Source organism: Lucilia sericata, unplaced genomic scaffold (assembly GCF_015586225.1).
Source record: "Lucilia sericata isolate MDLA Ls3-8-SP2 unplaced genomic scaffold, ASM1558622v1 Contig000324F_arrow, whole genome shotgun sequence".
Taxonomy (NCBI): domain Eukaryota; kingdom Metazoa; phylum Arthropoda; class Insecta; order Diptera; family Calliphoridae; genus Lucilia; species Lucilia sericata.
In genome coordinates, this window is record NW_023994347.1 from 155540 (window position 1) to 178240 (window position 22701).

At 31.2% G+C, this 22701-nt stretch overlaps 1 protein-coding gene across 1 annotated transcript in view; it reads right to left on the reverse strand.

Moving 5' to 3' along the window:
* LOC119603668 overlaps positions 1–22701 on the reverse strand; it is a 175857-nt gene that overhangs the window by 12309 nt on the left and 140847 nt on the right. The gene's annotated exons all lie outside the window — the stretch shown is intronic.

The following is a 22701-nucleotide window of genomic DNA, read 5'->3' on the forward strand; positions in this document are numbered from 1 at the left end:
GCATAAAGATTTTTATACAATCAGGAAGCTACATGTCCATTTTTATGTTTTTAGGTTCAATATTATAGAAAATTCGAAAAGTATTAGTAAAAGAACAAAAAAGTACCAGAGTATCCTTTTTCAATTTTCGTTCAATTGGGATACTGCGTGTTTAATTTTATGTTTATACAGTGCACTCGCGGTAACGTGAACTAATTAAAATCAAGGGAGTTCATGTTAGCGAAATTGTTCACGTTAGCGATTGTCAAATTTCATGAAAAAAATATGAAATTTTAATTTATAAATCTGTATTTTACACACTTGAGCGTGATATTCTTTTATTATTATTAATATAATTAAAATTTTATTAAAATCCATTTTCTTTTAACATTAGACCACTTACAGGCCAATTCCTATCACGCATTCGGAGGAACCAACGGTAAAGAGTTTTTTCATTAACTGGAAGTTCTGATGATTTTAAAGTTTGTCTTTTTCCCGGTCCTTGTATGTGTTGTTTGCACAACTCAAAATTGCTTCTTTTTATACCCTACACCGCTTTAGTGGGGAGGGTATATTGTTTTTGTGCTGATGTTTGTAACGCACAATAATATTGGTCCTATACCCACCTTAAAGTATACCAATCGGCTTAGAATCATTTTCTGAGTCGGTTTAGCTATGTCCGTCAGTCCGTCCGTCCATGTAAACCTTGTAATCAAACTACAGGCCGCAATTTTGAAGATAATTGAATGAAATTTGGAACATGATCTTCTATTGTCCCAGGGACAAACCCTATTGAAAATGGTTACGATCGGTCCATTATTTCACCTAGCCCCCATACAACTGTACCCCCCAAAAAGGGTTGTAAACATTGTAATCAAACTACAGGTCGAAATTTTGGAGATAATTCAATGAAATTTGGCACATGATCTTTTATGGTACTGTAGACAAATCCTATTGAAAATGGTTAACATCGGTCCATTATTTCACCTAGACCCCATAGAATTGAACCCGCCAAATAGGGCTTTTAAGTTCATAATTATGCTTAATATGCTCGTATCTCGACAAAAAGCTGCAAAACCAAGTTCTATACTAGTCTTGATGACCCTGATAAAATTTTTAATTATAGGGCCTCATTTGACCCTTAGCCCCTCTAAAAAGCCCCATAAAAATTTTACTTAAATATCCACAGTTTTATTAAACTGTAAATGGCTTTAGTATATCTGAGGCAAGGTACAATTCAACTTAAATGCTTTATTATGAAAACCACATCACATTTTATTCGTATACAGGTGTAGGGTAATATATGGTCGGCGTCGCCCGACTATAACTTCTTACTTGTTTCTTTTTAATACTGCATATTATTGACTTAGCGACATTACACTTTTTTGATAAACTAGTCACACTTGTTCCTCTTTGCAAACTATCTAAAATGTCTGCCTTTTCTTTTAACTGCAAACATTTAGATTTTTTTACACTCATAACTTCAAATTTCTTTGCCATATAAACAAAATAATTTAGGGGATATAAATTCATTTATATAAGGAGATTCCCAAAATTTTAAAATTCGAATTTAATGAATGTAGTTCAATGTTGTCTACATGCTTAGAAAACATATATTGTGAAAAAAATTGTTCACGTTATAGAGCTTTCTATGTTTGTTCACGTTACAGAGTAGTCAATGTAAAAAACATCTTGTTCACGTTAGGCGGTGTTCACGTTAGACGGTGTTCACGTTACCGCGAGTGCACTGTATATTCAATATTTTAGAAAGCTCTAAAAGTACCAGTACCAGTGAAGTACGAAAAAGTACCAAAAAACCTATTTTATTTAATTTCATGTTCCTAAGTTCAATATTATAGAAAATTCAAAAAGTACCAGAAAATATTCCAGTTTAAATTTTTATTCACTCAAGTCCCTGATTGCTTTTATAGATTCTAATTAACTCCGGGCTCCACATGCTTAATTTCATGTTTCTAGGATCAATATTATAAAAAACACAAAAAGTACCTTTTGAAGAACGAAAAAGTACCAAAAAGTGCCCTTTTATAGGTTCTCACTTAATCCAGGCTCTAAACGCTTAATTTCATGTTTCTAGGTTCAATATTATAGAAAATTCAAAATGTACCTTTTAAAGAACGAAAAAGTACCAAAAAGTCCCCTTTTATAGGTCCTCACTTAATCCGGGCTCTACATGCTTAATTTCACGTTTCTAGGTTCAATATTATACAAAAATCCAAAAAGTACCTTTTGAAGACCGAAAAAGTTCCAAAAAGTCCCCTTTTATATGTTCTCACTTAATCCAGGCTCTACATACTTAATTTCATGTTTCTAGGTTCAATATTATAAAAAATTCAAAAAGTACCTTTGGATGAACGAAAAGTCCCCTTTTATAGATTCTCATTTACTCCGGGCTCTACATGCTTAATTTCATGTTTCTAGGTTAAATTTTATAGAAAACTCAAAAAGTACCAGTCGAAGGACGAAAAAGTACCAAAAAGTCCCCTTTTATATGTTCTCACTTAATCCGGGCTCTACATGCTTAATTTCACGTTTCTAGGTTCCATATTATACAAAAATCCAAAAAGTACCTTTTGAAGAACGAAAATGTACCAAAAGGTCCCCTTTTATAGGTTCTCACTTAATCCAGGCTCTACGTAGTTAATTTCATGTTTCTAGGTTCAATATTATAGGAAATTCAAAAAGTACCTTTTGAAGAACGTAACAGTACCAAAAAGTCCCCTTTTATAGATTCTCATTTACTCCGGGCTCTACATGCTTAATTTCATGTTTCTAGGTTAAATTTTATAAAAAAACTCAAAAAGTACCAGTCGAAGGACGAAAAAGTACCAAAAAGTCCCCTTTTATAGATTCTCATTTACTCCGGGCTCTACATGCTTAATTTCACGTTTCTAGGTTCCATATTATACAAAAATCCAAAAAGTACCTTTTGAAGAACGAAAAAGTACTAAAAGGTCCCCTTTTATAGGTTCTCACTTAATCCAGGTTCTACATGCTTAATTTCATATTTCTAGGTTAAATTTTATAGAAAACTCAAAAAGTACCAGTCGAAGGACGAAAAAGTACCAAAAAGTCCCCTTTTTGGTACTTTTTCGTCCTTCGACTGGTACTTTTTGAGTTTTTTATAAAATTTAACCTAGAAACATGAAATTAAGCATGTAGAGCCCGGAGTAAATGAGAATCTATAAAAGGGGACTTTTTGGTACTGTTTCGTTCTTCAAAAGGTACTTTTTGAATTTCCTATAATATTGAACCTAGAAACATGAAATTAACTATGTAGAGCCTGGATTAAGTGAGAACCTATAAAAGGGGACCTTTTGGTACATTTTCGTTCTTCAAAAGGTACTTTTTGGATTTTTGTATAATATGGAACCTAGAAACGTGAAATTAAGCATGTAGAGCCCGGAGTAAATGAGAATCTATAAAAGGGGACTTTTTGGTACTTTTTCGTCCTTCGACTGGTACTTTTTGAGTTTTCTATAAAATTTAACCTAGAAACATGAAATTAAGCATGTAGAGCCCGGAGTAAATGAGAATCTATAAAAGCGGACTTTTTGGTACTTTTTCGTTCTTCAAAAGGTACTTTTGAGTTTTCTATAAAATTTAACCTAGAAAAATGAAATTAAGCATGTAGAGCCCGTAGTAAATGAGAATCTATAAAAGCGGACTTTTTGGTACTTTTTCGTTCGACAAAAGGTACTTTTTGAGTTTTCTATAAAATTTAACATAGAAAAATGAAATTAAGCATGTAGAGCCCGGAGTAAATGAGAATCTATAAAAGGGGACTTTTTGGTACTTTTTCGTTCTTCAAAAGGTACTTTTTGGATTTTTGTATAATATTGAACCTAGAAACATGAAATTAAGCATGTAGAGCCCGGACTAAATGAGAATCTATAAAAGGAGACTTTTTGGTACTGTTTCGTTCTACAAAAGGTACTTTTTGTGGAACTTTTTGAATTTCCTATAATATTGAACCTAGAAACATGAAAATAACTATGTAGAGCCTGGATTAAGTGAGAACCTATAAAAAGGGACCTTTTGGTACTTTTTCATTCTTCAGAAGGTACTTTTTGGATTTTTGTATAATATGGAACCTAGAAACGTGAAATTAAGCATGTAGAGCCCGGAGTAAATGAGAATCTATAAAAGGGGACTTTTTGGTACTTTTTCGTCCTTCGACTGGTACTTTTTGAGTTTTCTATAAAATTTAACCTAGAAACATGAAATTAAGCATGTAGAGCCCGGAGTAAATGAGAATCTATAAAAGGGGACTTTTCGTTCATCAAAAGGTACTTTTTGAATTTTTTATAATATTGAACCTAGAAACATGAAATGGAATCAATATTATAAAAAACACAAAAAGTACCTTTTGAAGAACGAAAAAGTACCAAAAAGTGCCCTTTTATAGGTTCTCATTTAATCCAGGCTCTAAACGCTTAATTTCATGTTTCTAGGTTCAATATTATAGAAAATTCAAAATGTACCTTTTAAAGAACGAAAAAGTACCAAAAAGTCCCCTTTTATAGGTCCTCACTTAACCCGGGCTCTACATGCTTAATTTCACGTTTCTAGGTTCAATATTATACAAAAATCCAAAAAGTACCTTTTGAAGAACGAAAAAGTTCCAAAAAGTCCCCTTTTATATGTTCTCACTTAATCCATGTTTCGTAATGGAATAAAATAAATATCATTATTGTAAATGTATATATATCTGCAATATCAAAAATTCCCCTTTTAGAGAACTCTTTAAGTTTGATTTTATGATTCTAGTCTCAATATTACAGAAAATTAAAAAAAACAGTTGAAGAACGAAAATGTATCAGACAGTGCCTTTTTATATATTTTCATTAAATCAGGATGACGCATGTTTAATTTTCAACCAGAAACCAAACAAATCGCATAAAGATTTTTATACAATCAGGAAGCTACATGTCCATTTTTATGTTTTTAGGTTCAATATTATAGAAAATTCGAAAAGTATTAGTAAAAGAACAAAAAGTACCAGAGTATCCTTTTTCAATTTTCGTTCAATTGGGATACTGCGTGTTTAATTTTATGTTTATACAGTGCACTCGCGGTAACGTGAACTAATTAAAATCAAGGGAGTTCATGTTAGCGAAATTGTTCACGTTAGCGATTGTCAAATTTCATGAAAAAAATATGAAATTTTAATTTATAAATCTGTATTTTACACACTTGAGCGTGATATTCTTTTATTATTATTAATATAATTAAAATTTTATTAAAATCCATTTTCTTTTAACATTAGACCACTTACAGGCCAATTCCTATCACGCATTCGGAGGAACCAACGGTAAAGAGTTTTTTCATTAACTGGAAGTTCTGATGATTTTAAAGTTTGTCTTTTTCCCGGTCCTTGTATGTGTTGTTTGCACAACTCAAAATTGCTTCTTTTTATACCCTACACCGCTTTAGTGGGGAGGGTATATTGTTTTTGTGCTGATGTTTGTAACGCACAATAATATTGGTCCTATACCCACCTTAAAGTATACCAATCGGCTTAGAATCATTTTCTGAGTCGGTTTAGCTATGTCCGTCAGTCCGTCCGTCCATGTAAACCTTGTAATCAAACTACAGGCCGCAATTTTGAAGATAATTGAATGAAATTTGGAACATGATCTTCTATTGTCCCAGGGACAAACCCTATTGAAAATGGTTACGATCGGTCCATTATTTCACCTAGCCCCCATACAACTGTACCCCCCAAAAAGGGTTGTAAACATTGTAATCAAACTACAGGTCGAAATTTTGGAGATAATTCAATGAAATTTGGCACATGATCTTTTATGGTACTGTAGACAAATCCTATTGAAAATGGTTAACATCGGTCCATTATTTCACCTAGACCCCATAGAATTGAACCCGCCAAATAGGGCTTTTAAGTTCATAATTATGCTTAATATGCTCGTATCTCGACAAAAAGCTGCAAAACCAAGTTCTATACTAGTCTTGATGACCCTGATAAAATTTTTAATTATAGGGCCTCATTTGACCCTTAGCCCCTCTAAAAAGCCCCATAAAAATTTTACTTAAATATCCACAGTTTTATTAAACTGTAAATGGCTTTAGTATATCTGAGGCAAGGTACAATTCAACTTAAATGCTTTATTATGAAAACCACATCACATTTTATTCGTATACAGGTGTAGGGTAATATATGGTCGGCGTCGCCCGACTATAACTTCTTACTTGTTTCTTTTTAATACTGCATATTATTGACTTAGCGACATTACACTTTTTTGATAAACTAGTCACACTTGTTCCTCTTTGCAAACTATCTAAAATGTCTGCCTTTTCTTTTAACTGCAAACATTTAGATTTTTTACACTCATAACTTCAAATTTCTTTGCCATATAAACAAAATAATTTAGGGGATATAAATTCATTTATATAAGGAGATTCCCAAAATTTTAAAATTCGAATTTAATGAATGTAGTTCAATGTTGTCTACATGCTTAGAAAACATATATTGTGAAAAAAATTGTTCACGTTATAGAGCTTTCTATGTTTGTTCACGTTACAGAGTAGTCAATGTAAAAAACATCTTGTTCACGTTAGGCGGTGTTCACGTTAGACGGTGTTCACGTTACCGCGAGTGCACTGTATATTCAATATTTTAGAAAGCTCTAAAAGTACCAGTACCAGTGAAGTACGAAAAAGTACCAAAAAACCTATTTTATTTAATTTCATGTTCCTAAGTTCAATATTATAGAAAATTCAAAAAGTACCAGAAAATATTCCAGTTTAAATTTTTATTCACTCAAGTCCCTGATTGCTTTTATAGATTCTAATTAACTCCGGGCTCCACATGCTTAATTTCATGTTTCTAGGATCAATATTATAAAAAACACAAAAAGTACCTTTTGAAGAACGAAAAAGTACCAAAAAGTGCCCTTTTATAGGTTCTCACTTAATCCAGGCTCTAAACGCTTAATTTCATGTTTCTAGGTTCAATATTATAGAAAATTCAAAATGTACCTTTTAAAGAACGAAAAAGTACCAAAAAGTCCCCTTTTATAGGTCCTCACTTAATCCGGGCTCTACATGCTTAATTTCACGTTTCTAGGTTCAATATTATACAAAAATCCAAAAAGTACCTTTTGAAGACCGAAAAAGTTCCAAAAAGTCCCCTTTTATATGTTCTCACTTAATCCAGGCTCTACATACTTAATTTCATGTTTCTAGGTTCAATATTATAAAAAATTCAAAAAGTACCTTTGGATGAACGAAAAGTCCCCTTTTATAGATTCTCATTTACTCCGGGCTCTACATGCTTAATTTCATGTTTCTAGGTTAAATTTTATAGAAAACTCAAAAAGTACCAGTCGAAGGACGAAAAAGTACCAAAAAGTCCCCTTTTATATGTTCTCACTTAATCCGGGCTCTACATGCTTAATTTCACGTTTCTAGGTTCCATATTATACAAAAATCCAAAAAGTACCTTTTGAAGAACGAAAATGTACCAAAAGGTCCCCTTTTATAGGTTCTCACTTAATCCAGGCTCTACGTAGTTAATTTCATGTTTCTAGGTTCAATATTATAGGAAATTCAAAAAGTACCTTTTGAAGAACGTAACAGTACCAAAAAGTCCCCTTTTATAGATTCTCATTTACTCCGGGCTCTACATGCTTAATTTCATGTTTCTAGGTTAAATTTTATAAAAAAACTCAAAAAGTACCAGTCGAAGGACGAAAAAGTACCAAAAAGTCCCCTTTTATAGATTCTCATTTACTCCGGGCTCTACATGCTTAATTTCACGTTTCTAGGTTCCATATTATACAAAAATCCAAAAAGTACCTTTTGAAGAACGAAAAAGTACTAAAAGGTCCCCTTTTATAGGTTCTCACTTAATCCAGGTTCTACATGCTTAATTTCATATTTCTAGGTTAAATTTTATAGAAAACTCAAAAAGTACCAGTCGAAGGACGAAAAAGTACCAAAAAGTCCCCTTTTATAGATTCTCATTTACTCCGGGCTCCACATGCTTAATTTCATGTTTCTAGGTTAAATTTTATAGAAAACTCAAAAAGTGCCTTTTGTAGAACGAAACAGTACCAAAAAGTCTCCTTTTATAGATTCTCATTTACTCCGGGCTCTACATGCTTAATTTCATGTTTCTAGGTTCAATATTATACAAAAATCCAAAAAGTACCTTTTGAAGAACGAAAAAGTACCAAAAGTCCCCTTTTGGTACTTAATTTCATGATTCTAGGTTCAATATTATAGGAAGTTCAAAAAGTACCTTTTGAAGAACGAAAAAGTACCAAAAAGTGCCCTTTTATATATTCTCATTTACTCCGGGCTCTACATGCTTAATTTCATTTTTCTATGTTAAATTTTATAGAAAACTCAAAAAGTACCTTTTGTAGAACGAAAAAGTACCAAAAAGTCCGCTTTTATAGATTCTCATTTACTACGGGCTCTACATGCTTAATTTCATTTTTCTAGGTTAAATTTTATAGAAAACTCAAAAAGTACCTTTTGTAGAACGAAAAAGTACCAAAAAGTCCGCTTTTATAGATTCTCATTTACTCCGGGCTCTACATGCTTAATTTCATGTTTCTAGGTTAAATTTTATGGAAAATTCAAAAAGTTCCAGTCGAAGGACGAAAAAGTACCAAAAAGTCCCCTTTTATAGATTCTCATTTACTCCGGGCTCTACATGCTTAATTTCACGTTTCTAGGTTCCATATTATACAAAAATCCAAAAAGTACCTTTTGAAGAACGAAAATGTACCAAAAGGTTCCCTTTTATACGTTCTCACTTAATCCATGCTCTACATAGTTAATTTCATGTTTCTAGGTTCAATATTATAAAAAATTTAAAAAGTACCTTTTGAAGAACGAAACAGTACCAAAAAGTCCCCTTTTATAGATTCTCATTTACTCCGGGCTCTACTTGCTTAATTTCATGTTTCTAGGTTAAATTTTATAAAAAACTCAAAAAGTACCAGCCGAAGGACGAAAAAGTACCAAAAAGTCCCCTTTTATAGATTCTCATTTACTCCGGGCTCTACATGCTTAATTTCACGTTTCTAGGTTCCATTTTATACAAAAATCCAAAAAGTACCTTTTGAAGAACGAAGATACATAGGGTTCAAAAAAAGTACCAAAATACAGTTTTTACCCGTTTATTCCCTAAAGGGGCCGAAATTGAAAAAAGTACCAGACACCTGCCCGCTTATTTTTTAAATGAACGACGATAAGCTTTAAACTATTTTTGTATCTTTTCTAGTTTAGGAGATATGAGGTTACCGATTTTACCCGTTTTTACCCTTTTTTACCCCCTAAACATTCGAATTTCCAAAAATCCCGTCTTAGTGGATCTATTTGGTGGGAGACCAACCCCCTGTCCAAATTTCAGCTCTTTAGCTTTAACCGTTTAGGCTGTGCGATGATGAATCAGTCAATCAGTCAGTCAGTCAGTAACGTTAAAATTTTATATATATAGATGATATTAAAAAGTTGCATAAAATCTTAGGATATTTTCAGGTAACATAAGTTATTTAACATAAATAAATATATAAATTAAAAAACTATTCTCTATGGAAGCAGAAACTTATTTATACATATGTACATATGTTGTGTAAATAAATAATATCTTCACAAAATTTTACAACTTAAAATCTTATGTCAATAGAATTCATTGAGAGAAAAAATTTTCTGGATGGGTCCATAATTGGACATAGCTCTAATACAAGGTCCCCTCCCGAAAATCACTTAAACGCGCAAAACTCATTACTAAATTAAGATATCCATATAAAATTTGGAATAAATATTGCCCATACTTATACACAGAAATATTACTGTGAAAGCTTTTTCCGATCGGTCTATAATTGGTCATAGCTCCCATACAAGGTCCCCTCCCGAAAATCACTTAAACGCACATAACTCATTGGTAAATTAAGATATCCATATAAAATTTGGAATAAGTATTGCTCATATGCACAGAAATATTACTATGATTTTTTTTTCCGATCGGTCTATAATTGGTCATAGCTCCCATACAAGGAAAATCACGAACATCACTTAAACGTACATAACTCATTACTAAATTAAGATATTCATATACAATTTGGTACAAGTATTGCTCTCACATACATAAATATTACTATGAAATGTTTTTTCGATCGGTCCATAATTGGTCATAGCTCCCATACAAGGACCCTTACCGAAAATCACTTATACTCGCATAACTCATTACAAAATTAAGATATCCATATAAAATTTGGAATAAGTATTGCTCATATGCACAGAAATATTACTATGAAATTTTTTTCCGATCGGTCCATCACTTAAACGCGCATAACTCATTACTGAATTAAAATATCCATATAAAATTTGGTACAAGTATTGCTCATATGCACAGAAATATTACTGTGAAATTTTTTTCCGATCGGTCCATAACTGGTTATAGCTCCCATACAAGGTCCCCTATCGAAAATCTCTTAAACGCACATAACTCATTACAAAATATTGATATCCATACAGTTAGCACAAATATTACTCTTATATATATAAATTACACTATAAAACTGTTCCACGATCGGTCCATATTTGTTCATAGCTCTCAAACTTGGCCCCCTCCAGAAAATCACTTAAGTGCACAATATTCATTACTAAATAATGATATAAATACAGAATTTTGAAATTTTGTCTTTATATACATAATTGGTCAAAGCTCCCATACAAGGTCCTTTTACGAAAATCTCTTAAACGCTCATTACATGGGTGCGGTCGGTCCTATGCAAGGTTCCCTGATATAAAGCAGCCAAGCGCAGTTTTTTATTTAAAATGTGTAAAAAAAGTATTTGAAATACTGTTTTTATGTGTTTTCATTCTTATGCATTAGTAAAATTTTTTTTGGAGTGTACGAGTATTTTGCAAGTAATTCTCTTGTTTACAAATTGTGTTGTTGTTTTTACAAATTGTTTTTGCAATTTTTGAAACAAAGCGACATCAACCTACATTGTTGAATGCTGTTAAGCAACTGAAGATAATTGTTTTGTATTTTTACGCTCTTGCTATGAGTTTTGTTTACGATCGGGTAGTGTACGTGTGAATTGCCAAAAATCTTCGTAATTTGAACAATATGAACGCGCAACGCTGTTATATATACCCTCTATCGCCACTGATGGTGGTGGAGGGTATAAAAAACAAAATGCTCAATGCAATTGAACCAACAGACATCCAAACATACGAAACTCTACCTCGTTTCTGTATTTTTCTCGAATCGAGAAAAAACTCAAAATATAATAGTCTTCCTGTTTTTAACAGTGTGACTCTGATTATTTTTAAACTGTACACATTAAAATTGAATAAGAAATATTTAAATTTCATGTATTCACCCTGTTTTACAGAAGATGATCATGAATTTTTCGACAGTTTTTCTCGATGCGAGAATTACAGAAACGGGGCACTGAATACACCAAGAAACAAAAACAATATACACAAGGCAATGAAACATAAAAAACCAAATATTTAAAAAATATCAATTCTATAAAGTTTTAATTTATTTCATTTTCGGTTTATATCATTATTATAGCAATAGCAAAACGAACAACAACAACGCTAAACGAAATAAACACACAAAAAAACAAAATACACAAGGCAGTGAAACCAACAGACATCCAAACATACGAAACGAAATACACAAAAAAACAAAAACAAAATACACAACGCAATGAAACCAACAGACATCCAAACATACGAAACTGAATGCACCAAGAAACAAAAACAATATACACAAGGCAATAAAACTAGGGTTGTCAATTATTCGTGTTTAAAATTATTCGAATAAAAATGTACTATATTTTTTTTATTCGAGTAGTCGATTAAGTTTTAAAAATTATTCGATTATTCGAACGAATAACGAATAAAAGTTTTTATTCGAATAATTTAATAAAATATAAATAAAATTTGCAAAACACCTTCAAAATCTTAAAATAAAACGGTTTTCGTACATGCACTTATAAATCAGTAACTTAGCTGAATCTCAACCTTTTTTAAATATCTCAAAGAATTTAAAAGTGGAAGCTGAGGCCTTTATAATGATATATACGATGTTTAGCTAACCTGTTTTGCAGACATTTTTACAAACTGTTTTATATAAGAAAATCGTACTATTTATTAATGTATTAGAAACTGGCCACTGGCCACGTTGTGCGCTGCTTTTCATGGAAGAAAACGGTTTTTTGGTAAAAAGTGTCGACTGAATGTATTATCTTTCAATGTTCTGAAACTCAGTTTCCTGACCGTAATTCCTAAGAATTTCCCAATCAAATGTTCCGCTTGATCAAGTTATTCTATCTGGGCTCAGTATTTCAAAGTTTCTAACATATTCTGTGTCTGGCATGCGATCAGGAGATGATTGTTTATAGCTTTCCAATGTGTCCAGTATACATTGATGACGTGTCCTATAACTGATTTTGAACATTTCACCTAAAGTTATGTGACGTTCGGTTGTAAGTGCCGCCTCATATTTTAAATATGTTTCAATCGGTGGAATATCTAGCAACGTTTCTGGAGCCTTGCTTGCCACTTGTACCCAAGCAGCAAGTATGCTGAACTCCCTGTTGTAGTTTGATATTACACTTTTTGTCCAAAGAAGTCAACCCGATTATTGAAGCATAAGCTAGAATTAGTCTAATTACACTTTAATAAAACCAATGTTTTATAGTAGGACTAAGACCCCATTTCATGCCTACAGTTCTCCTACACATCGCCCAGGAAACAGGGTTCAGTATATTTAGAAATTGTCTTTCTTGTAAAAAGACAGATACTGAAACATTAAACAAAAATTAAGCAAACATTAAAAAAATTGAAGAATATCACTTTTAAAACTAGAACCATTTCATTTTTAACAAAACAAAAATTTTTATGAACTGCAAAAAGTAGTAAAAGTTTTGTTTCAATTATAACATATCTTTATACCCTACACCACTTTAGTGGGGAGGGTATATTGGGTTTGTGCTGATGTTTGTAACGCACAATAATATTGGTCCTATACCCACCTTAAAGTATACCAATCGGCTCAGAATCATTTTCTGAGTCGATTTAGCTATGTCCGTCCGTCTGTCCGTCCGTCCATGTAAACCTTGTAATCAAACTACAGGTCGCAATTTTGAAGATAATTCAATGAAATTTGGTACATGATCTTCTATTGTCCCAGGGACGAAGCCTATTGAAAATGGTTAAGATCGGTCCATTATTTCACCTAGCCCCCATACAACTGAACCCCCCAATAGGGCTTGTAATCCTTGTAATCAAACTACAGGTCGCAATTTTGAAGATAATTCAATGAAATTTGGTACATGATCTTCTATTGTCCTAGGGACGAAGCCTATTGAAAATGGTTAACATCGGTCCATTATTTCACCTAGCCCCCATACAACTGAACCCCTAGAATAGGGCTTTTAAAATTTGTAATCAAACTACAGGTCGCAATTTTGGAGATAATTCAATGAAATTTTGCACATGATCTTTTATGGTACCCTAGATGAAGCCTGTTGAAAATGGTTTGCATCGGTCCATTATTTCACCTAGCCCCCATACAACTGAACTCCTCGAATAGGGCTTTTAAAATTTGTAATCAAACTACAGGTCGCAATTTTGGAGATAATTCAATGAAATTTGGCACATGATATTTTATGGTATCGTAGACGAAGCTTGTTGAAAATGGTTAACATCGGTCCATTATTTCACCTAGCCCCCATACAACTGAACCCCCGAATAGGGCTTTTAAGTTCATAATTATGTTTAATATACTCATATCTCGACAAAAAGCTGCAATAACCAAGTTGTATACAAGACTCGATGACCCCCACGAATTCCATAATAATAGGTTCTCATATGACCCTAGCCCCTATGAAAAGCCCCCATCAAAATTTCACTTAAATGTCCACAATTTCATTCATAAACGGCTTAAGTATGTATATCTAAGGCAAGGTACAATTCAACTTAAATGCTTTATTATGTCAACTAAATCACATTATTTTTTTGTCAAAGGTGTAGGGTATTATATGGTCGGCCTCGCCCGACTATAATTTCTTACTTGTTATATTTAGATTTGTGTTACAAAATATTAACATAATTTCAATGCTATGTATAATAAAATATTCGTAAAAAGTAACATTCAAATATTATTCGAATATTCGATTAATCGGCAAAAATTGTTCGAATTATTCTTTATTCTAAATAGAAAATTTTTTATTCGTTCGAAGAAAAACAAATTTTTTTCCTCGATTAATCGAATAATTTTTATTCGAATGACAACCCTAAATGAAACACACAGCCATCCAAACATATAAAACGAAATACATACTCAATGAATAAGCAGTGTTGTTGCTTATATCAAAGCATGAAAAAAATTGTCTTTTTTATGAAATTTTCAGAGGTTGTCTCGGATTTTTGCTCATATCTCCGGTATTTATGGACCGATTTTGCTGATTTTAAATAGCGATCTTCTCGAAAGCCTGTCTAACGGAATTATTGAAGATTCGGATCTTGCCGATATCTGGGGTCCTCTAAAAACTGATTTCAACAAACACATAGACGGACAGACAGACAGACGGACAGACAGACGGACATAGCTTAATCAACTCCGCTACCTATAAGGATCCAGAATATATATACTTTATGGTGTCGGAAAATTATATTATAGAAATTACAAACGGAATGACAAACTTATATATACCCTTCTCACGAAGGTGAAGGGTATAAAAACAAAATACACAACGCATTGAAACCAACAGACATCCAAACATACGAAACTGAATGCACCAAGAAACAAAAACAATATACAGAAGGCAATGAAACACACAGGCTTCCAAACATAAGAAACGAAATACTCAATGAATAAGCAGCGTTGTTGTTACTTATATAAATATCAAAGCATGGAAAAATTTTTCTTTTTTATGAAATTTTCAGAGGTTGTCTTGGATTTTTGTTCCGGTTGCGATATTTATGGACCGATTTTGCTGATTTTAAATAGCGATCTTCTCGAAAGGATGTCTAACAGAATTATTGAAGATTCGGATCTCGCCGATATCTGGGGTCCTCTAAAAACTGATTTCAACAAACACACTGACGGACAGACAGACAGACGGACATAGCTTAATCAACTCCGCTACCTATAAGGATCCAGACTATATATACTTTATGGGGTCGGAAAATTATATTATAGAAATTACGAACGGAATGGCAAACTTATATACACCCTTCTCACGAAGGTGAAGGGTATAAAAATATATAAACACTAGCTATACCCTTGTGCTTCGCTACCCTCATCGTAATGGAACAAAATAAATATCATTATTGTAAATGTATATATATCTGCAATATCAAAAATTCCCCTTTTAGAGAACTCTTTAAGTTTGATTTTATGATTCTAGTCTCAATATTACAGAAAATTAAAAAAAAAAAACAGTTGAAGAACGAAAAAGTACCAGACAGTGCCTTTTTATATATTTTCATTAAATCAGGATGACGCATGTTTAATTTTCAACCAGAAACCAAACAAATCGCATAAAGATTTTTATACAATCAGGAAGCTACATGTCCAATTTTATGTTTTTAGGTTCAATATTATAGAAAATTCGAAAAGTATTAGTAAAAGAACAAAAAAGTACCAGAGTATCCTTTTTCAATTTTCGTTCAATTGGGATACTGCGTGTTTAATTTTATGTTTATATATTCAATATTTTAGAAAGCTCTAAAAGTACCAGTACCAGTGAAGTACGAAAAAGTACCAAGAAACCTATTTTATTTAATTTCATGTTCCTAAGTTCAATATTATAGAAAATTCAAAAAGTACCAGAAAATATTCCAGTTTAAATTTTCATTCATTCAAGTCCCTGATTGCTTTTATAGATTCTAATTAACTCCGGGCTCCACATGCTTAATTTCATGTTTCTAGGATCAATATTATAAAAAACACAAAAAGTACCTTTTGAAGAACGAAAAAGTACCAAAAAGTGCCCTTTTATAGGTTCTCACTTAATCCAGGCTCTAAACGCTTAATTTCATGTTTCTAGGTTCAATATTATAGAAAATTCAAAATGTACCTTTTAAAGAACGAAAAAATACCAAAAAGTCCCCTTTTATAGGTCCTCACTTAATCCGGGCTCTACATGCTTACTTTCACGTTTCTAGGTTCAATATTATACAAAAATCCAAAAAGTACCTTTTGAAGAACGAAAAAGTTCCTAAAAGTCCCCTTTTATATGTTCTCACTTAATCCAGCCTCTACATACTTAATTTCATGTTTCTAGGTTCAATATTATAAAAAATTCAAAAAGTACCTTTTGATGAACGAAAAGTCCCCTTTTATAGATTCTCATTTACTCCGGGCTCTACATGCTTAATTTCATGCTTCTAGGTTAAATTTTATAGAAAACTCAAAAAGTACCAGTCGAAAGGACGAAAAAGTACCAAAAAGTCCCGTTTTATAGATTCTCATTTACTCCGGGCTCTACATGCTTAATTTCACGTTTCTAGGTTCCATATTATACAAAAATCCAAAAAGTACATTTTGAAGAACGAAAAAGTTCCAAAAGTCCCCTTTTATATGTTCTCACTTAATCCAGTCTCTACATACTTAATTTCATGTTTCTAGGTTCAATATTATAAAAAATTCAAAAAGTACCTTTTGATGAACGAAAAGTCCCCTTTTATAGATTCTCATTTACTCCGGGCTCTACATGCTTAATTTCATGTTTCTAGGTTAAATTTTATAGAAAACTCAAAAAGTACCAGTCGAAGGACGAAAAAGTACCAAAAAGTCCCCTTTTATAGATTCTCATTTACTCCGGGCTCTACATGCTTAATTTCATGTTTCTAGGTTAAATTTTATAAAAAACTCAAAAAGTACCAGTCGAAGGACGAAAAAGTACCAAAAAGTCCCCTTTTATAGATTCTCATTTACTCCGGGCTCTACATGCTTAATTTCATGTTTCTAGGTTAAATTTTATAGAAAACTCAAAAAGTACCTTTTGTAGAACGAAACAGTACCAAAAAGTCTCCTTTTATAGATTCTAATTTACTCCGGGCTCTACATGCTTAATTTCATGTTTCTAGGTTCAATATTATACAAAAATCCAAAAAGTACCTTTTGAAGAACGAAAAAGTACCAAAAGTCTCCTTTTGGTACTTAATTTCATGTTTCTAGGTTCAATATTATAGGAAGTTCAAAAAGTACCTTTGAAGAACGAAAAAGTACCAAAAAGTACCCTTTTATAGATTCTCATTTACTCCGGGCTCTACATGCTTAATTTCATTTTGCTATGTTAAATTTTATAGAAAACTCAAAAAATACCTTTTGTAGAACGAAAAAATACCAAAAAGTCCGCTTTTATAGATTCTCATTTACTACGGGCTCTACATGCTTAATTTCATTTTTCTAGGTTAAATTTTATAGAAAACTCAAAAAGTACCTTTTGTAGAACGAAAAAGTACCAAAAAGTCCGCTTTTATAGATTCTCTTTTACTCCGGGCTCTACATGCTTAATTTCATGTTTCTAGGTTAAATTTTATGGAAAACTCAAAAAGTACCAGTCGAAGGACGAAAAAGTACCAAAAAGTCCCCTTTTATATGTTCTCACTTAATCCGGGCTCTACATGCTTAATTTCACGTTTCTAGGTTCCATATTATACAAAAATCCAAATATTACCTTTTGAAGAACGAAAATGTACCAAAAGGTCCCCTTTTATAGGTTCTCACTTAATCCAGGCTCTACATAGTTAATTTCATGTTTCTAGGTTCAATATTATAGAAAATTCTAAAAGTACCAGTCGAAGTACGAAAAAATACCAAAAAGTTCCCTTTTATAGATTTTCATTTACTCCGGGCTCTACATGCTTAATTTCATGTTTCTAGGTTAAATTTTATAAAAAACTCAAAAAGTACCAGTCGAAGGACGAAAAAGTACCAAAAAGTCCCCTTTTATAGATTCTCATTTACTCCGGGCTCTACATGCTTAATTTCACGTTTCTAGGTTCCATATTATACAAAAATCCAAAAAGTACCTTTTGAAGAACGAAAAAGTACCAAAAGGTCCCCTTTTATAGGTTCTCACTTAATCCAGGTTCTACATAGTTAATTTCATGTTTCTAGGTTCAATATTATAGAAAATTCTAAAAGTACCAGTCGAAGTACGAAAAAATACCAAAAAGTTCCCTTTTATAGATTTTCATTTACTCCGGGCTCTACATGCTTAATTTCACGTTTCTAGGTTCAATATTATACAAAAATCCAAAAAGTACCTTTTGAAGAACGAAAAAGTACCAAAAAGTCCCCTTTTATAGATTCTCATTTACTCCGGGCTCTACATGCTTAATTTCATTTTCCTAGGTTAAATCTTATAGAAAACTCAAAAAGTGCCTTTTGTAGAACGAAAAAGTACCAAAAAGTCCGCTTTTATAGATTCTCATTTACTACGGGCTCTACATGCTTAATTTCATTTTTCTAGGTTCAATATTATAAAAAATTCAAAAAGTACCAGTCGAAGTACGAAAAAGTACCAAAAAGTCCCCTTTTATAGATTCTAACTTACTCCGGGCTCTACACGCTTAATTTCATGCTTCTAGGTTTAATTTTAAAGAAAACTCAAAAAAATACCTGTGTAGAACGAAAAAGTACGAAATATTTATTATTAATTTCATGTTTCGATTTCAATATCAAAGAAAACTCAAAAAGTACCAGATGGAGAATGAAAAAGTACCAAAAAATATCACTTGGTACCGGGGTTCCAAATAACACCTCATTAGCAGATTTAGTGTTTCTAAATATAAAATTTTATCTAAATTGGATCATTGTGTTTGAATAAAATCAAATTTCCCGTTTTTACCACTTTTGGTACTTTTTTTCTACCCATTAACGAAATAAAAATTCTATTCCAAAATGTTGCAACATCGTAGTGGGAGCCCGTTAGTATGTATTTATATGTATAAGTTAATAAACCAAAATCAATGTTTTATGAAAAAAGTACCAAAAATAGGTACAATTTTCAACATCCGAATAACCAAAAAGTACTAAATTTATATTTTTATTTTTTCGTCAAGTTGTGAAGGAGTCAAAAATATTGTTTGAATGTTCACTGGTTTAAAAGATACATGGGGTGCAAAAAAAGTACCAAAATACAGTTTTTACCCGTTTATTCCCTAAAGGGGCCGAAATTGAAAAAAGTACCAGACACCTGCCCGCTTATTTTTTAAATGAACGACGATAAGCTTTAAACTATTTTTGTATCTTTTCTAGTTTAGGAGATATGAGGTTACCGATTTTACCCGTTTTTACCCTTTTTTACCCCCTAAACATTCGAATTTCCAAAAATCCCGTCTTAGTGGATCTAAATTCAAATTTCAACTCTTTAGCTTTAACCGTTTAGGCTGTGCGATGATGAATCAGTCAATCAGTCAGTAACGTTAGAATTTTATATATATAGGTAGCAATAATATGAAATAAATAAACGCACAATTACTTACCATAACTGTATGTATTGTATGTATGTATGTATGTATGTATGTATGTATGTATGTATGTATGTATGTATGTATGTATGTAGTATGTATGTATGTATGTGATGTATGTATGTATGTATGTATGTATGTATGTATGTATGTATGTATGTATGTATGTATGTATGTATGTATGTATGTATGTATGTATGTATGTATGTATGTATGTATGTATGTATGTATGTATGTATGTATGTATGTATGTATGTATGTATGTATGTATGTATGTATGTATGTATGTATGTATGTATGTATGTATGTATGTATGTATGTATGTATGTATGTATGTATGTATGTATGTATGTATGTATGTATGTATGTATGTATGTATGTATGTATGTATGTATGTATGTATGTATGTATGTATGTATGTATGTATGTATGTATGTATGTATGTATGTATGTATGTATGTATGTATGTAGTATGTATGTATGTATGTATGTATGTATGTATGTATGTATGTATGTATGTATGTATGTATGTATGTATGTATGTATGTATGTATGTATGTATGTATGTATGTATGTATGTATGTATGTATGTATGTATGTATGTATGTATGTATGTATGTATGTATGTATGTATGTATGTATGTATGTATGTATGTATGTATGTATGTATGTATGTATGTATGTAGTATGTATGTATGTATGTATGTATGTATGTATGTATGTATGTATGTATGTATGTATGTATGTATGTATGTATGTATGTATGTATGTATGTATGTATGTATGTATGTATGTATGTATGTATGTATGTATGTATGTATGTATGTATGTATGTATGTATGTATGTATGTATGTATGTATGTATGTATGTATGTATGTATGTATGTATGTATGTATGTATGTATGTATGTATGTATGTATGTATGTATGTATGTATGTATGTATGTATGTATGTATGTATGTATGTATGTATGTAGTATGTATGTATGTATGTATGTATGTATGTATGTATGTATGTATGTATGTATGTATGTATGTATGTATGTATGTATGTATGTATGTATGTATGTATGTATGTATGTATGTATGTATGTATGTATGTATGTATGTATGTATGTATGTATGTATGTATGTATGTATGTATGTATGTATGTATGTATGTATGTATGTATGTATGTATGTATGTATGTATGTATGTATGTATGTATGTATGTTGGGTCACTTGAGTTGGGTCACAGGTTCAGACAACCACTTTCTTTGACCAAAACAATTTTTGTATGTCGCATTTTAACATATTTTTCAATGCAGTATTGTAGGCTATACTTCGGAGCTATAGAAAATGTATTTTTTTTTCATCAACATTAAATTACTCTTTAATAACAAGCCACTAAAGTAGCTTTTTTCATAAAAAATTAAATGTAATTTCGAATACAGATTTTTGCAGATTCTTTTTTCAACTTTCAGCGAAAAAAAAAAACAAATTAAAAAATTAATGTTGGATATAAAAGATAAAAGGAAGTACTTTAATAACACAAGTATACAAATTAATATTTTTTGTTTGCTCATGGAATGAAACCTATATTTTGGGAAAGGGTGCTTAATTAACAATTTTTATTTTTTTCCTATACGTCGAAATTTTGAGATAAAGTGGTTTTTATTAAGCATCCTTCTTCAGTAGTGCTGGAAAAATATTTGAAAATGAGAATTGTTTTTTGGGTGCTTCCACCTGTTTTGGGAACCTAACAACCAACTCAGAAAAAAAATTCAATTATATAAAATTTACGACTTTCTTAACCCATTTATTATCACTTTTTTTGTTTTTTTACCCGATTTTTAGTAATTGTTTTGTTAAGTTTTTTTAAAAATTAAAAAAAAATCGAAAAAATTATTGACATTTTATGCCATAATTACAAACTAACGGATCTGTATTTATCCCCCATAATTCATTTCTTACATTCTCATTTATACTTTTTCTAAAAAACTCTTAAAAGTGTGAGTGATAAAAATGGCATATCTTCACCAAGATTTAAGATTATTGCAACGTAATTTTTAATATTTTCGTGACAGGAATCGATTGTTAGAGGGTTGTAAGGAAGACCAGTAAAATTTTTTATATAAAAAATAACTACAACTCTAAATATCCAATTTTTTCCTCCTAATTTAACCCTTTTTAGCATTTTCTTTCTTTATGAATATTCAAAAATTCTACGTACTAGATTTTTTAAATATTTTTTCTGCACTTAGACGGCCAAAATAAAGAAATTCATATAGGTTTTATATCATGAGCTAAATCGTTGTAAACTAGTGTAATTAACGTAAAAAGCTGACCCAAAAAGAGTGTGGGGGTACTTCTTAAATCTTTGCGATCACCAACTTCATATAAGCTTTTAAAAAGTTCGACCTCTTCCCAGTATGAAACTTTAAGAATCTGTTTGTCGGAAATAGTGGGATTTTATTCCAACTGGCGATTTATTCCAATTTTGCGATTTTCGGGAAAACTGACATTTTGTTATAAAGGGGTATTTTCTTTAAATATTACAAAATTTAGCAAATATCGTTAAATATTGGAGAATACAAATTTAAAGTTGGATAGTAATTTATAACTATAATATAATTAATTTAATTAATAACTCAAATTTATGTTTACGATAAATTTGAAATATACCTATCTAACGGTTTAAAATAATAACTCCATATTTTAAATTTCTGTTAAAACTTAAATTTCTTAACTATGTAAATTGGCATATTTTTCTGTCATTGAACTTAAATTTTAAGCAAAATAGTATATCTATTACACCATAAAAATATTTTTTGGACACATTTTTAGTTTTGGTCAAAAAAGTGGTCATCTGAACCATAATGCACTGTTAAACACGGATTCAAAAAACCTTTTAAATGATAAATTTTAAAAAATTAAAATATATCTAAAAAGAATAAAAGAATGGTTTTTCAAGCTTACGAAGGGACAACAGTGAACCCCATAACAATAATATTTTAAGAAGGGTAATTACAGCACCTTTTTTTAAGGTGCATCTAATATTTTAATTCGATTTCGAACGAATATAACATTTTTAACTGTTTTTAATTAAAAACTGGAAACATTTTTATATAAAAAAATTTAAAAAATAGTCGTAATCTGTCAAAATAATCGTTTATTGGGCCCGATTAATCGACATAAAAATGGAAACTAAAATAGTTGATCGAAAAAATCGAAAA